At 43.4% G+C, this 14,550-nt stretch overlaps 2 long non-coding RNA genes across 2 annotated transcripts; both read right to left on the bottom strand.

Annotated features, from left to right (window-relative positions):
• Nucleotides 1-451: 451 nt before the first annotated feature.
• LOC121057563 lies at nt 452-11,351 on the bottom strand. Its single transcript, XR_005813845.1, has 3 exons — nt 11,067-11,351; nt 8,206-8,272; nt 452-1,855 (listed from the first exon to the last, which is right to left on the bottom strand). It is a non-coding gene; the product is annotated as an uncharacterized LOC121057563 (long non-coding RNA).
• A 607-nt stretch (nt 11,352-11,958) lies between these two features.
• On the bottom strand, nt 11,959-14,006 carry LOC121057555. The gene is made up of 2 exons (XR_005813841.1): nt 13,724-14,006; nt 11,959-12,941 (listed from the first exon to the last, which is right to left on the bottom strand). It is a non-coding gene; the product is annotated as an uncharacterized LOC121057555 (long non-coding RNA).
• Between the last annotated feature and the right edge of the window lie 544 nt (nt 14,007-14,550).

The raw sequence follows: 14,550 nt of genomic DNA, 5'->3' as shown, positions 1-14,550 counted from the left end.
TTAATGAGCACTGCTCAAGAAAGCCCCGCAGAGCTGCACACCCATCTTCGAGGCGCAGAGCCATACGGGGAGGTTAATTAGCCTGCCGGGGGCACGGGAAGTCCTTGTCAGAGCCACCAGTGCTGTTTGTGTTCCCGTTATTTATTTGCATGACAACAACCATTTTCTGGATGACTTGCATCCAGGAATTAAAACAGGGAGGGCTATTCACACCACCTAATTTTTGTACCTAAATTAGAAGACTAGTCTCCTGAGGTGTCTAAATTAAGAGCTTTGAATCATCTCTGGAGTAATATCTCTATCTCTGCTGACTACAGAGAGACCCTAGGGATACAAGTCTCTGAATATAGGTGATTATAGCTAGCTGGTGTGTACGCCTTATTTCCTGTACAGTTTATTTAGCTGCTTTCATTTAAGCTTAAAAATAGGATGCAAAAAAAAAAATCTTCTGAGGATCAAAACCAATTTATTCTTGTGCAATTGCATGTGCATAGAGAGTTCCACTGACTTCAGGAGCACAGTCTGAAAACATTTTTCAAGCTATTAAAGTGTTTCTTAATGTCGTATGCACTATACACACAAAGGATACACATGTGGTTTAAACATCTGCAGAGTCAGAACTGTATTTCTCTGGGAATCTGAACCAAACCCACTTGTAAAATTTTACAATTAACACACATATATATATATATATATATATATACACACACACACCACTACACTGAGATAAGAATATTTCCAAAAAATAAAAAGAAAACAGCAGCCTGGCTCTCCCAGAAGATGACATGCTTGCCTACCTGCTGCAGTTAAATAGTATTCCCAGAGTTGCACACATCACTGTTAATATTATCAAAGATGCTGCACGCACAGCAAATGCTGAAAAACTAGTCCACATTGGCTCCTGTGCCACTGAATCACAACAGAAAAGACAGGCACAGTTTGTGTCATTCTGGTAAACAGCAATAGGAAAAGAAATTTAATCTCCCAGCTTCCAAAGCATATTGCAAATATTACAAGTGAAAACAGATATATTTTCAAGGTAGTCATTTTTTTCCCTGTTGCAATCCCTTTTCTTTCTCTCTCTAGTTCATTTTAAAATTCTTAAAAAAAAAAAAAAGACACTTCCAAGTCATTTCTACAATGTTCATTTCCTACCAGGGAAAGTCAATATTTTGCTCACCAAACAGAATCACCACAGTACCAGTCACCAGCCCGAAGTCAATTATCTTTCCAAACTGATTGGCACAGGTCCTTTGTTCCCACCATGAGACAACACGTGCAGCCAGTATGCACCAAGGTAAGTGGGGTGGAAGGGGCTGGTGCTTCCCCAGCCAGCAGAAATACACACCCTGGTTGCTTCAGAGGGGCACAGCTCCAAAATAAGAGAAATATTCTGGCGCTAATTAGCTTGAAAAAAAAATATTAAGTTTGAAAGAGAAAAAATAATCCAAAGGAATGGCTAATATTTAAACACTGTAATTATTAAGGGACTTATTCAGGTAAAGGAGATATAAGCCCTGTTGCTGGCACACGGTTCTCTCTCTCTCTCTCTCCCCTCCTTCCTAACAAGGGTTCATGTATATACGTCCTGCACACCAGAGTCCCCCTTGCTGCTTCTCTTGTTGAAGTCCAAGGTTGGGAAACACCAACATATTTCAGAAAACATTTCAGGATCTCTCAGTCCCAGGACTGGCAGGGATGAGACCAGATCGCTGAGCTCTGGTGATGTTGTTTTGCTTTCCTCTTCCACTGGATGGAGGGAGCATGGTCAGGCCACTGCAGAGAAAATGAGTGTTGGACCCCTGTTTGCGATACTGTAGTACTTCATCTCTCCTTCTGCTCCAGCAAGGAAATTCTGCAAGATACAACACCATATTCAAAATTGTTCCTTTCCTCATTTATAGATGAATAGGCCAGCTGATGAGAAAAATGGTCCTCTGTTGGTGGTGGCTTCAGGTGCAAACCAGAACCTTGAAAACAAACCTTTCTAAGGCAAAGACAGAATACAAAACTAAATAATATGGAACTGAAAGAAAAAAAAAATCACAACTTTTAATTTCAGTCCAACTTTCAGCCTTATGATCTGAAGGATAACTTTTATAAGTTTTCAATTCTCTCTCCTCCTTCCCCCTTAAATAAAAATCTTTGCAAATTATTGTTACTATTAATCACATTTTCTACAGTAGAACTGAAGCACCAAGGATTAATGAGGATGTAGCCAAGCATTAATGTAGATAAATGGGGATCTACCTACCTCTGCATTGAGTGCTTACCTCCTCATGGCCCACTCTGCAACAAACAGGTCAAATAAGGCATATTTCTGTGTATTCCTACAGCACTAACCTAAAAAGCCAGCTCTACCGAATATGCACGAAGTAGCAGGACCCAGGGGAATTTACAGGCTGGGTTGGTAAGAGACAAAATGAAGAGGAGGTGGCAAGGCACACAAGCAGGGTGAGATACGCAGGGAAAGGCATATCATATTGGAGAGTGGGACAATTTAGGGGAGACCTATAAGACACTGAAGAGAGAGAAGGAAAAAAAGAGGGTGTTGACAGGGACAGCACAAAGCAGCGGCAGTAAGAAGGGCAGGATTAGAATGAAGATGAGATGACAGTTTCTCAAACTTGGAGGGAGCCAACAGATCTGCATAGGGCAGAAGCATCCCAGTTACAGCTGTACCAAGTCCTTTGACTTGTTTCACTGCCCCAGCCCAAGGGCCTCCAGTGCTGTGCCCAACAGCTGGGCACTGCCCCCCTCACACAACAGACTTCACTGGCACTGTCCCCTTCATGCACCACCAGGCATCAATGTCATTATGCCAGGAAAGTGAAGCAGCAGACATGGGTCCATGCGTACCTCCCTAGGGAGCCTTGTCCTCAGCTCCTAGATCTCAGGAAAGATTGGTCAGAAGAGGCCAATGGTGCAGCTGAGCTCATCGCACAAGCCAAAGAGCATCACCCAGTTACTCCTGCACAGAGCCAGCCAACCCCTCTCTGATTACCATTCAGAAAGGCACTCAGACAGGCTATGAAGATATCAAGGGATAGTGAATCCATCATTCCCCCCCTTGGTCATTGATTCCCCTAGCTAATCCTCTTTGCTGAAAAAAAAAAAAAAAAAATACATCTGTCACCTCAGAAATATCAAATCGCACTCCTGGAAGCTAGACATTCAGTACAGCTCTGTGACAAAAGGTCTTGCAAAAAAATAAATAAAGAGAGAGAAAGAAAGAAGTTCTCTTGGTCAACCAGCAAGTGTTCTGAGATCTAACCAACTGCCACATCTGGATGAGAACATTTATTTGAATGATATAATTCTTTTGGGCCAACTCTTCCACCGATATTGTGCAACCATATTCTGTACCTCACACTCACATTCAAAGAGAGACAGTGTAGTCTGCTTCCTCACAGAACTTCACAAGTAGAACCTGGACAGCCAGACAGCATCAAAGATGTGTCCTCACACTCAAACAGGCAAAATATTCGGTTTAAGTCTTGGCTTTGTTGGTTTTTCATAAGAAAAAGAATGTTATTTTTTCTACATGGAGCTGATAACGCCATTTTCTGCCCAGTTGCCTTGTTTCTTGGAACATCAAGTAAATCTGCCCATTTAGTAGACATATTGAGGCAATAACAACCAGTATATGAAGATAGAAGGATGGCTTATTTTGCTTTAAAGACCATAAATCAAATTTGTCCTTACACACAGATGTCATGCAACAAAGCTTATAAGAGTTTGGGCCAGCAGGAATTTCAAGGAAATAAGTGCATAAAAAAAAAGCTGTAGTGTTTGAACACAGCAGCAATGAAAACTCTTGCAAAAATAACTACCCAAAGAAAAAATATTTTTACTGTTAATTGTATGGTCAAAGTATTTTGGAGTATAAAATGTCAATAGAGGTTTTTTTTTTTTTTAAATATTAAGACTTTCATTGCAAATATAATAACAACCACATTCCTATTGATTGCTACAACTCCTTGGACTTTGCTTTTCAATAGCCTTAAGATTCCAGCATGGGCAATTCAGCAATTGATATTAAACAGATAGCAGTTTGTCAAGAGCATAGTACAGCCTAATTAATTATTTTTTTCACCTACGTTCCAATAAAAACTTTCCTCCTACTGAAACATTTATTTTGCTTAAGTTGAACTGGAAAATTTCTTTCTAGATGTTAGGTTTGTGGTCTTCCTGACTGTCGTTAACAATAACAAAAATATAAAATATAAGAGTATTTTATGGCAATAATCTATCCTATTAGAAGAGTTTCCTTGTCTTCCTAATACTGGAGGTTGAAAGGAGGATCAAAATTAAGCCACCAGCCAAACACCACAGCTCCATAACGGAGGTGAGAGACCAGACAGGAGCTGCAGACCAGAGTGTGCAGGATTTGTGGCTAAGGAAAAGAAGTTCATTGTGTGTGCTTTTCAAGTGTATTTCATCAGAGGGTGTTTATAGAAAGAATTAATGATAGTCAGAACTCAAATCTTATCTTCCTAAAGGAGAACAACTATTCTAAAGGGAAAAAAGAGATGCTTTCAGCTTAATCACTAAATAAAGTAAATAACTATATTTTTGGCCAGGCCAAAAAGACCTGGGATTTGCAAGAAGTTGAATTATATTTGAAATTATCTTTGACTTTAAATGCAGAAGTCTCTAGTAATAATACTGGGCATTATCTCCCACCTGGAACTGAAAGTGAAATTGGCTTCTTCTACACAGAAGGTCCCTTCCACAGTACAATCAGTTGTATTAATCCATTAGCAGAAATGTCAAGCTCAGCTGATAATTATCAAGTGGCTTTGCAAAAACAATGGCCATTCCTCATTACATTTATGTAAGTGATATAACTAGTGAGGTCCATTCTGAAATGTTTGATGATCTTTTGCTTAATGTAACAACATTCTTGCAGCACAAGACTGATTTTGTCTCAAAATTGACCATGACTTCCAGGCTCCACAGCTTCACACCAGGAAGAGCAGGCTCACAACACCTCATCAGCGTGGGCAGAGCTGCATTACACCTACCCTTGGAAGAGGGATACGCCACAAATTTACTCCTGCCAAGAAAATTGTGGGGGTTATGGTGTGGCTGTAAGACAGCCAGAGGGCCCTGGGGTTTGTGCCTGATGGGGGAACAACAGTGCTTGGTGTTGGTCCAGGTGATATCTGGAAGGTAACAGCTTCCCTTGCACACCCATGGGCCCTGCCCATAGCAGCAACAGCAGCCAGGATAGCTAGCAGGAAACCCAAATCCACGGGCTTCCTGGCATGTGGAGTGGTCTACTGAAATAACCCACTTTCTAGACCTACATCTGGGTTTTGTAGTAAAGCTGCAACTGAGGAAGATGGTTCAGACTCTTCTTTATTGCCATCATGCCAGAATATCTGCATCTGCGGGGTGCTTTCGTAGCAACTGAGGAAGATGGTTCAGACTCTTCTTTATTGCCATCATGCCAGAATATCTGCATCTGCGGGGTGCTTTCGTAGCACCTGAGGTATGTTCCTGGCTCTGCTGAACGCAGCGGTGGATTTCCCAGTCATTTCAGCAATTGCTGGTGTTTTGCTCCTTCTGCTAGGAAAACATGCATCAAGCGCCTAGAAGGGCTGTACAAAACAGCATTGGCTCGCTGGTGAAAGAGGGGTGCGTAAGAAACACTGTTTTGGTTTTCTCCAACCCACTCTGCTTTTTTCTTAATAGCTAAATTTATGCAAACAACCCAGAGAAATATGTACCAAACAACTCAGATGAAGAGAGATATTTAAAATGAAGTGGCATTTAGATAATATTTTGCCAGTTCTGCTGAGAAGAAAAAAACCCTGCTCTAATTCTGCATGATCCTAGCACTGAAGTTACCCTAAGCACTACACAGATATCCAGATGGGTTTTGAGGGTTTGTACGTAGGGGTGACACTATTTATGGAATGCTCTCAGTGAATGCAAGGAGGGAGAAACCTGAAGGCTTAATCTGTTCCCCCTGGAAACCAGAGCACTGCCCCGATGAGGAAGGACTAGGCTGCTTGTTATATAACAGCATGTATAATGGATGAGACTTTCAGGGGGTGGGTGTTCAGGTGCCAAAAAACTGATGCACACAGAATCATTAGTCACTTCTGAGAAGTCTTTGGCAGGATCCCTAACTACATGGAACCGATCCACACCTATACAGCTCGCAAGCAGGATGCTACAGACTTAATGGTCTGTTCTTGAGCAAATATATGGTTTGTTTTTGTTGAGTTATTGAGTTTGTTGATGGCTTCTTGGAGCAGAATGGGTTTGAATGAAAAAGGGAAGGTGATTCACAGAAAAATGTCTTAGTTGACCAAAATACACGTCCTCTCCTCTGTGTTGCTGGCTGCTACTGTCAGCTATTGTTACAGGCAGCTTGAAAAGGTGTTTCCTTTCTTTTTTCCTCTTGCCTCACAACACCAAGAGCACGTGCCCTTCTTCATGATGACCAATGAAGGCCTGAAAGCATTTTAGGAGCAATAGGAGAAGAAGGGATGAGGAATATGTCCTGTCCTAGTTCTGCTGGAGCAGTTCAGGGTGAGAGTTATTGCAGACACTTCACACCAGAAGGAAGAAGGTCGCAGCACTGAGCCTTTAACCCATTTGTCTTCTGCCAGAAGCAGACACTGGTCTCCAAGATGAAATGGATATGAAATGAAGGGTTTGAAACAGGCATGGCTAACATCTCCTCAGTCTCTTCACTCTTGCCAAGTCAGCAACTTACTTGTTGTTGTCAACACCACCTGCCTTCTTTTACGTGATTAACAGAAAGGATTAAAAAAACAGAAGTTCCCATTGGTTTTTTCCCCTACATGTTACTTCTAGAGATCAGCTCCAAGACAAAAGAGATGTCCAAACACACAGGCAACAGAAAGCAAAGATGCATACAAGAACAGCTTCTTTCACAACTCAGCATTTTGGCTCCATTAATCAAGACACCCTCCTGGCATCCAGGCCTTTGGGATGGTATCTTCTCACACACTGAGATGCCACCACACATCACGACAGACACCTCACTGAGCCAAGTGGAGACACTGGAGGTAAGTTGATAGGAGTGCCTAAAGCAGAACAGCAAGCTTCAAGCCCAAGACCTGCAGCAGGGATTTACCCACTGTGAGGAGCTAGGAACAGGGTGCATTTGGTGAGCAGAAAGCTACCTTTGGCAGTAACAAATTGCCTCACCTGCACTGGCAGCAGTGCCCTCCTGCACACTGCGGAGCAAGGCAGAGGAAGTGCTTTGAAGGACTCAAGCCATGCCTGAGCCCCACAACAACAGTACCTTCACAGTCAGTCTTTTCAGAGTAAAGACATCCCTTGAGATGACTCCACAGTGCCTTCATCAAGGTCTGAGGTGTCCAGCAGCAAACTGATGTTCAGCAGCTCAAGAGCCTGTACTGTGCATCTGGGTCTCAAGCCTGTAAGTCTCCTGTAGCATGTACTCAGCCCTCTCATTTTTGAAGTGTCTGACCCTGTTGCTGCGTACTGATGGATCCGAGCAGAAAGGGAAGCTTGACATGCCACAGAGAAAAAGAGTAGGGAGAGAGTGAAAAGGCAAGTTCTGGAAGTGTCCATAAAGAGGGATACCCTAACACCTTGCTATTCATCCATCATGGACTTCCCACTGCCATTTCATACTGTTTCTCCAGGCACAAACACTAGTTTCTAGATAAGTATTCCAAAACTTAGTTTAGCATCTTTCTACATGCATCTGAACACAGATAGGTAAAGACATTTCATCACAACACACAAAATGTGCTGTTTGCATCACCCATTTTGCAGTCAACACAAAAAAAAAATCAGTCGAGCCAAACTTACAGAAAGACCAGCCTGTTCATTTCACACTTACCCCACACAAAGGAAATCCAAGGGGATTTACAGAAAACAGCCATGTGCTGTGCACTGACACTAGGACACAATGTTAACAATCTACAGAGGGGCTCTGGCCAGGTGTCCCCAGCAGTTCCTCCTTCCTCAGCCCAGGGTGAATTCAGTGACGGTGTGATCAGCTCCAGCATCTCAAACACAGAGGCCTTGCAGTGCTGTCAGGCTTCACATCTCTCCCGTGATTTGTGCTTATGACAGGCACATAACCTCTCCACGAGGCTGAGGTACAATCACAGCCACTGACAAGGGAATGAAAGCCATTTGGCTTTGGTACCAAATTGCTAGTCAGAAGAACACGACTGTAGTACTCACCTCTGGCCCAGTCAGCTCTTGATATTTTGCAATTTGCAAGCTTTACCACAGGTCTTTTCACACCTGCCTGGGAAGAGAAGTCGAGGCTTCACTGTAGCAGGTCGAATCTAATGCCCTCTGTCACAATGACTTTCAGAGCAAAAGCACCCAGCCTCTGCTATATAAAAGCAGTGCTTCACCCACAACCTGCTCAACAAATCAAGAGAAATCAGGCCAATATCTAACATGGCTTCAAAAGTCCTATGGAGCTCACTGATAAAGCAAATAACAGGTCAGTCAGCAGTGGCTGCTTCTGCCCATCAGCTACTTATTCCTGGGCCCCAAAATGAGTTGTGCAAATGATCCAATTTTAAGTGGCAGTTATTGGAAGGCTGGATACCTCAGCTTAAACAAAACAAATGAAACCAAAAAAAAAATGTAAAGTGTTTACAAGCAGAGCTAAACACCTCTTACACCAGAACCCTGCCAGCAAGTTAACCAGCATAACAATTACAAATCAGTGATTTAAATCCCAGTGCTTTCAAATGGTGTATGTTTACAAGGCTAACATGGAATAAGTTTTTAATCAACCTAAGTGAGTGCATCTCTTTCCTGTTTCCATTAAGACACTTGGCAACACACAGTAAACTACAAGGGCTAAGACACTGGGAGTGAGGAAGAGGTGAATGAAGTGTCACTGGTCTTACTCAAAGCACAGCACCCATTTAAGGTCGGGGCACCAAGCAACATAGCCTGGGAGCATTCCAGCTGTATCAAGACCTTCAGTGAGGTTGACAACTTTCTACCTGCACTGAAGCACATGGATTTCTCACCTGAAGTTCCTCGAGCTGCGCAAAATACTTGCCAAATGTGAGCTAACTCGGGCATAATGAGTATAAACAGTTTCATGAAGCTGAGGGTAACGTGGTAACTGTGTCCAGTTACTCCCAGGAGTCAAAGAACCACTAACACCACTGCATGCCCTGCCTGCCCAGGAGACAGCTCTGAGGAGACCTTGGAGCTGCAGAGCTAAAGTAGTAACTGCCTTCAAAATTTAGCCTGGCACGGCCACATGGAGCCCAGGATAAGCATGTGATGGCTGAAGCCTGCACAGGATCTTCCTTCCAGGCCAGTGCTGGCAAAGCCTGAGTAAAGAGCAGTGCAAACCCAGGCACAGTGCCAACATCCAGATCCACATGGTCCCATAACATGGGGCAGCCCCCAGGACTGCCTACAAGCTGCTAGCATGCTTCAGTCAAAATGTATTAGACAAAATGGTCACCCAGTTCTTTTCAACCAACGGCATGGTCACCAAAAACCAGGGAAGTTATCATCCCCACCTAAATATCAGTCAGACCAAACCAAAGGTAATTTGCATCTTTATATTGATGTTGTCTGCTGCTTGAGGACATTAAATTACTTGACAAGCCTGGATGTGAAAAGGATTGATGTTCCCATTTTCCCCAGTTATTCATAAAGCCAGCTGTCCCTCCACATCATACGCAGTTTTGGAGAACACATTAAGGATATTTTTCCACTGTCCAAAAAAAAAGCTTTAGGGAGGTTTCCCCCATCTGTAAGCAAAGAGTAGAGTGGAGAAAACATCTGTGCAAACCCATCAAAGCCAGTTCTACCAAAAACATTTTCTGTTCTGAAATGGCACAACAATTATCTTAAACACCCCATTGAAAGCTAATCTGGGGGGGGGTGTCAGTTATGGACATTTTTCATTCCCTCCCCCCTCCCACGCATGGCAGAGGAGAAAAATGGGTTTGCTTCCATCCCCATGGGATGTCCCAGATCTAAGCCAGGCTTCTGGGAGTCTCCCAGTCCTGAGCATGCAGAGCTACTGCATGCACCCAAAAGTCACCTTGCTGAAGATAATAACCCAGGAGAGAACCTCAAAAATGACTGGAGCTATGAAAAAAAAAAAAGCTTTCCTTGCAGTGAAAGTCATCTTTATATGTGCAGTTCATCTAAGAGAAGGTTAAAAGGTGACTTGATCACAATTTACAAGGGGCTGCACTGAGACACAGATAGATCTCCTGTCTTTTTCCTCCCAGCTATTAAAGAGCCAACACTGGGAAGCTGAAGCTAGACAGAATCAGATTAGAAATGAGGTGTGAATTTTTAACAGTGCGGGTAATTAATCATTGAAACAGCTTACTCAGGGATATGGAGTATTCTTCATCACTTGCAGTCTTTAAATAGATACTGGATTTCTTTTTAAAAGAAGACCTGCCAGATCCCAAACAAGAGTCAGAGGCCCAGCACAGGATTATTGGCCAAGCCCTTTTGCTCTGCCCCTGCCGCATGACGCAGGCTAAATAGCCATAGCGCATTATCAGGGTTTAAATATCCCTGGAGGATATTCATACTGTCTGACCTTAGTTGTGTCTATCTCTCTCTACAGCCAAAGGAGGCAGCAAGGCTTCTCCAAAAGGTAATTTACAGCAGGGGCCAAATTAATGTGCTCTGAATTACCACTTTGCACAGCTTTTCCTAAAACCATTTGTAACCAAGCACATTTAGACACCAGCAGACTGAAGACCAGCTCATGACTACCAAAATGGCAAGGCACCCCTACATCCCATTTGCAGGAACACACGCTTCCCACTCCTGCACCACCCAGGACAGCACCACAAGCACAGTCTTCCCCTCCCTGCCCTCCTGGGAGGGAGGCAAAGAGCCCCCGTGGCAGCATCACCCCTCTGCTCGCTCTCCCTCTGAGCTCATGCCTGATCACGACTTGCTGGGGCATCACCAGGTGAGTCCCAACAAACCCAAGCTCTGCTCCTCACCCAGCTTTGGTCCAGGTTCCCCTCACTGACAGGCAAGAGCAACCATTTTAGTGGCCTGTTGTATATTTAAACAAAACTTACCACTTTCTTGGTGCTTCTGCTGCAGAAGAGAGAACTTTATTTCATGCCATAGAAGAGCTTGCAAGGAATTTTTGGTGAAATAGCAAGGACAAACTGGATCCCAAATAAACTTAGAAGTCATCTCTCCCTTCTTCTGCCAGGTGCCACTGGAGAAAGTAACCTCATATGTCTTCAGTGGTAAGTCATCCCCCAAAACCTCAACGTTTTTTGAAAAACTAATTCTTTGCAGATCTTTACAAAATATTTTCCTTTTTCTGTGCTGTTAACACTTGCTGTTGCCAACAGATGTTGCCAATTTCTGTTTGAAACGTAAGGAACAATCATAATTTTGGACTCATTTGCAAAATACAAAACCAAAAAAAAATCCCCTCCAAAGAAAACCTAACAGACATAAAAGTTTTATGAAACCAGAAACGAATTCATAGCCAGGTTCATGACTGAACCTGATTACTGAAATCTTATTTAGCAAACACATCCTGAAGAGCCAGTGTTTTGTTTTTTAGCAGAAAAAAAAACGTTTTAGGTATCAAATCTGCCATGCACAGTCATACAACAAAGACCACTGTGATTGGCAGCAGGCTAATCATCTTGCTTGTACATAAAGGTTATAGGAGAGTAATTTTTATAATTACACATGAAGTGTTGAAAAATTAGGTGCCTGGCAATTACAAGAATTACAAGAAAAATATGCACCTCATTCTATCAGAGCTAACTCCAAGAAGCACACATGCTCTTTGATGATATGGACCTTCACTGTTTTCTCTCCGTAGTTTTGGAAAATTGCCTCACTAGGTTTTAAGCTGTTCGTTTCACAGGACTTTCCAAAATATTTCTGATTCCAGCTTGGTAGCTGCAACACCCATCCTTGCCATGAATGTTTAGGATTGATGCACCCAGGACAACAGTTTATTGTAACAGAAACACACACACACACATATAGGCAGTCATATGAATGTGTATGTGTGAATACATACATATGTATTTTATACTTAGGCATATATTTCTAGGTAAAGGTGTTTCCATTAACAGTTTGACAGATTTTGACTTTCCCATTACAAAACACTATTACATTTTGACCGCTGATGAGCAGTAGAACTGAGATGTTAACACACGGAATAGGCAGGCATGTACTCATCTGCGATGCCTGCTTATGGATCTTGATATTTCTCCCAAGTCAGCCACTCAAGGAAGCAGCTATGGCCACTTGGAGGACTTGGGAAAATTCAGCCTAACCTCATGAAATCAAAAAAAACTGTGATGACTCACTGTCTGACACATCAGCGGTACCCATCACAAGGTCAGCCAGGAAGGAAGACTTGCCCACCTCTTCATCAGCCACATACATGAACTACAATCACAGATCTGTACTAGTAGATATATGAAGTGGCCTTAGAAGGAAACCCAGAATGATAATTATACATGATTCAACACTTGCTTACACTTTCCAATCCACTTGGCAGCACGAGGCTCAAGGAGCACAGAAAGAGCCAACTTTCAACCATGCCCTTTAAGCCATTTGCCTGTAAAGACAGTGCATGACTCACAAAGCAGGGTATTCTCAGCTGAGACAGCAGCTTCTGAGTCAGCAGCAAGCAGCCAAGTGTCTGCTGATAAAGGTGACAGAAAGGTCAAAGCAGACTGATAACTCCAAGGGAAGGAGGAGCCGGTAACCAGCTGAACCACCTTCGGCAGCACACTTCGGCTGGAGGTGCTGTAGGATGTCCTGGTGCTGGCGCTAATCACTGAAGGAGCAGGTACATCCGGGAATGTTTTACTAGTCCTTGTGGATACACCTTTCCACAAACAAGCTCTTCTCTGGAAGAAGAAAAATGACACATGGGGCACTGCCACACAGAAGCTTTCCTGTGAGGTCTCCTTAAAGAATGGGAAGAAAACAACAAAACTGTCATTTATGTAAATTATATCATCTGCTAAAGCTCATCTGTCCCTTCTCCATTAGTTATACCTGCAAGTATAAAGGAACAACACAATCCGATGATAACACACTACGAAAGGAGATTCACGACTCAGATCCATTAGGGATGGGACCACATAGAGCCCCAGAGGACTGGTACCTTCCACCAACGGAACCAGTAACACACAGCAGTAGCTCAGACAAGGTCCTGGGGTACCACATGCTTCTCTACAGCACTGACAGCTAGAGAGAACAAAACTTCTCACAGGTAAACTGGCCATTGAGAAAGGTCCCCCTTTTCTTGCCTTGTCCTGTGAGCCAGGAATTATGACAATAGGAAATGAAGACTTTAAAGATTAAACTAAGCCACACTTCAGGGGATACTTTGTGTTCCTGAGTTGTTCTGCATGTGCACCCCTGAAAGATGAAGCTACACAAACTCATCACTTGCTGGTGCTGTGCTTATGGCTTATGCTCTGCAGTGGTAATTTACTTACCTGCTACCTGTAATAGCACTGAAAAGATGACCCCAGGAAAATCTTCAGTGTAAATGTGAGTAAAGGATTACACAGACAGTCAGAAGAAACAGCACTGCAAGGATACCAGTAATAATAGAAAAGCTAAAATTCCTTCCCCCCCCCCCCCCCCCCCCCTTTGTTTGCATGGATTGTAGGTTCACTAAGGGGTACTGTGCTGACTTGACACTGGCTGGGGCAGTGGGAGCAATAAATGTTTAGCTTACCTCAGTAAAGGCAGAAAGACTGATCTCTGGGGTGAAAGGATTCAAGTCTAGGAGGACTCCCATCCATCAGCTCAAAACTGCTCCACTTTTTCCAGTCTCTAATTACATACCCGTAAGAGAGCACACACACAACTGAATTGTACCACTGTGACTAGAAACAGAGGAGATTCAGGTTTACTGGAATGAGAGGAATTAAAGCCAGAGGGAACAGTACATAACTTTGGTGTGAAATCAGTCTCTCCTATACAGTGAAGACAAAAGCACTCACTGCATGCCTGGGGGATGTCAAGAGGGCACAGCAGGGTGTCTGAAGGTGCAACACTTATGTGAATAGCAGCAGAGGGCTGCTTAAAGCACAAAGAGAAAAGCTTTATGCTTTTTGTACATGGCCACTGCTACAAGCTGCCTCACAAACCAGCTAGGCAGCACCTCAGACAGCACTAAGAGGCATGAGCCAAAGCAGTCAGCGATCATGCCCGGTGTTTAAGCAGCACTGACAATCACTGAGCCAGCACACAAGGATGCTCCTCAGCTGTGTTATTAAGCAGCATATTTTCAGCCAATACTGCCAGGTTTGCACCTTCCCTTGGCACAGGGATCTCACCCCACCCCTGGGAAAACATCATGCTTAAGAGGGGAAAAGAAGAGGTCTCAGCTCCCACCTCCTTCTAACTCTTCACATTTGGGTTGTACCTGTCATTACAAAAAGGTACTTCTGTTAAGCTTGCTTCTTCTCCTCCAGGCCTCTTTCTTCCTTTCCATGCTTACTTGCAGAGATCAAGGGTGCTACAGAAAAATCAGAGCAGATGCTACGGAGCTATCAAATG

This window comes from Cygnus olor, chromosome 1 (assembly GCF_009769625.2).
Source record: "Cygnus olor isolate bCygOlo1 chromosome 1, bCygOlo1.pri.v2, whole genome shotgun sequence".
NCBI classification, from domain to species: Eukaryota; Metazoa; Chordata; class Aves; order Anseriformes; family Anatidae; genus Cygnus; species Cygnus olor.
This window is presented reverse-complemented; position numbering and strand designations above follow the sequence as displayed.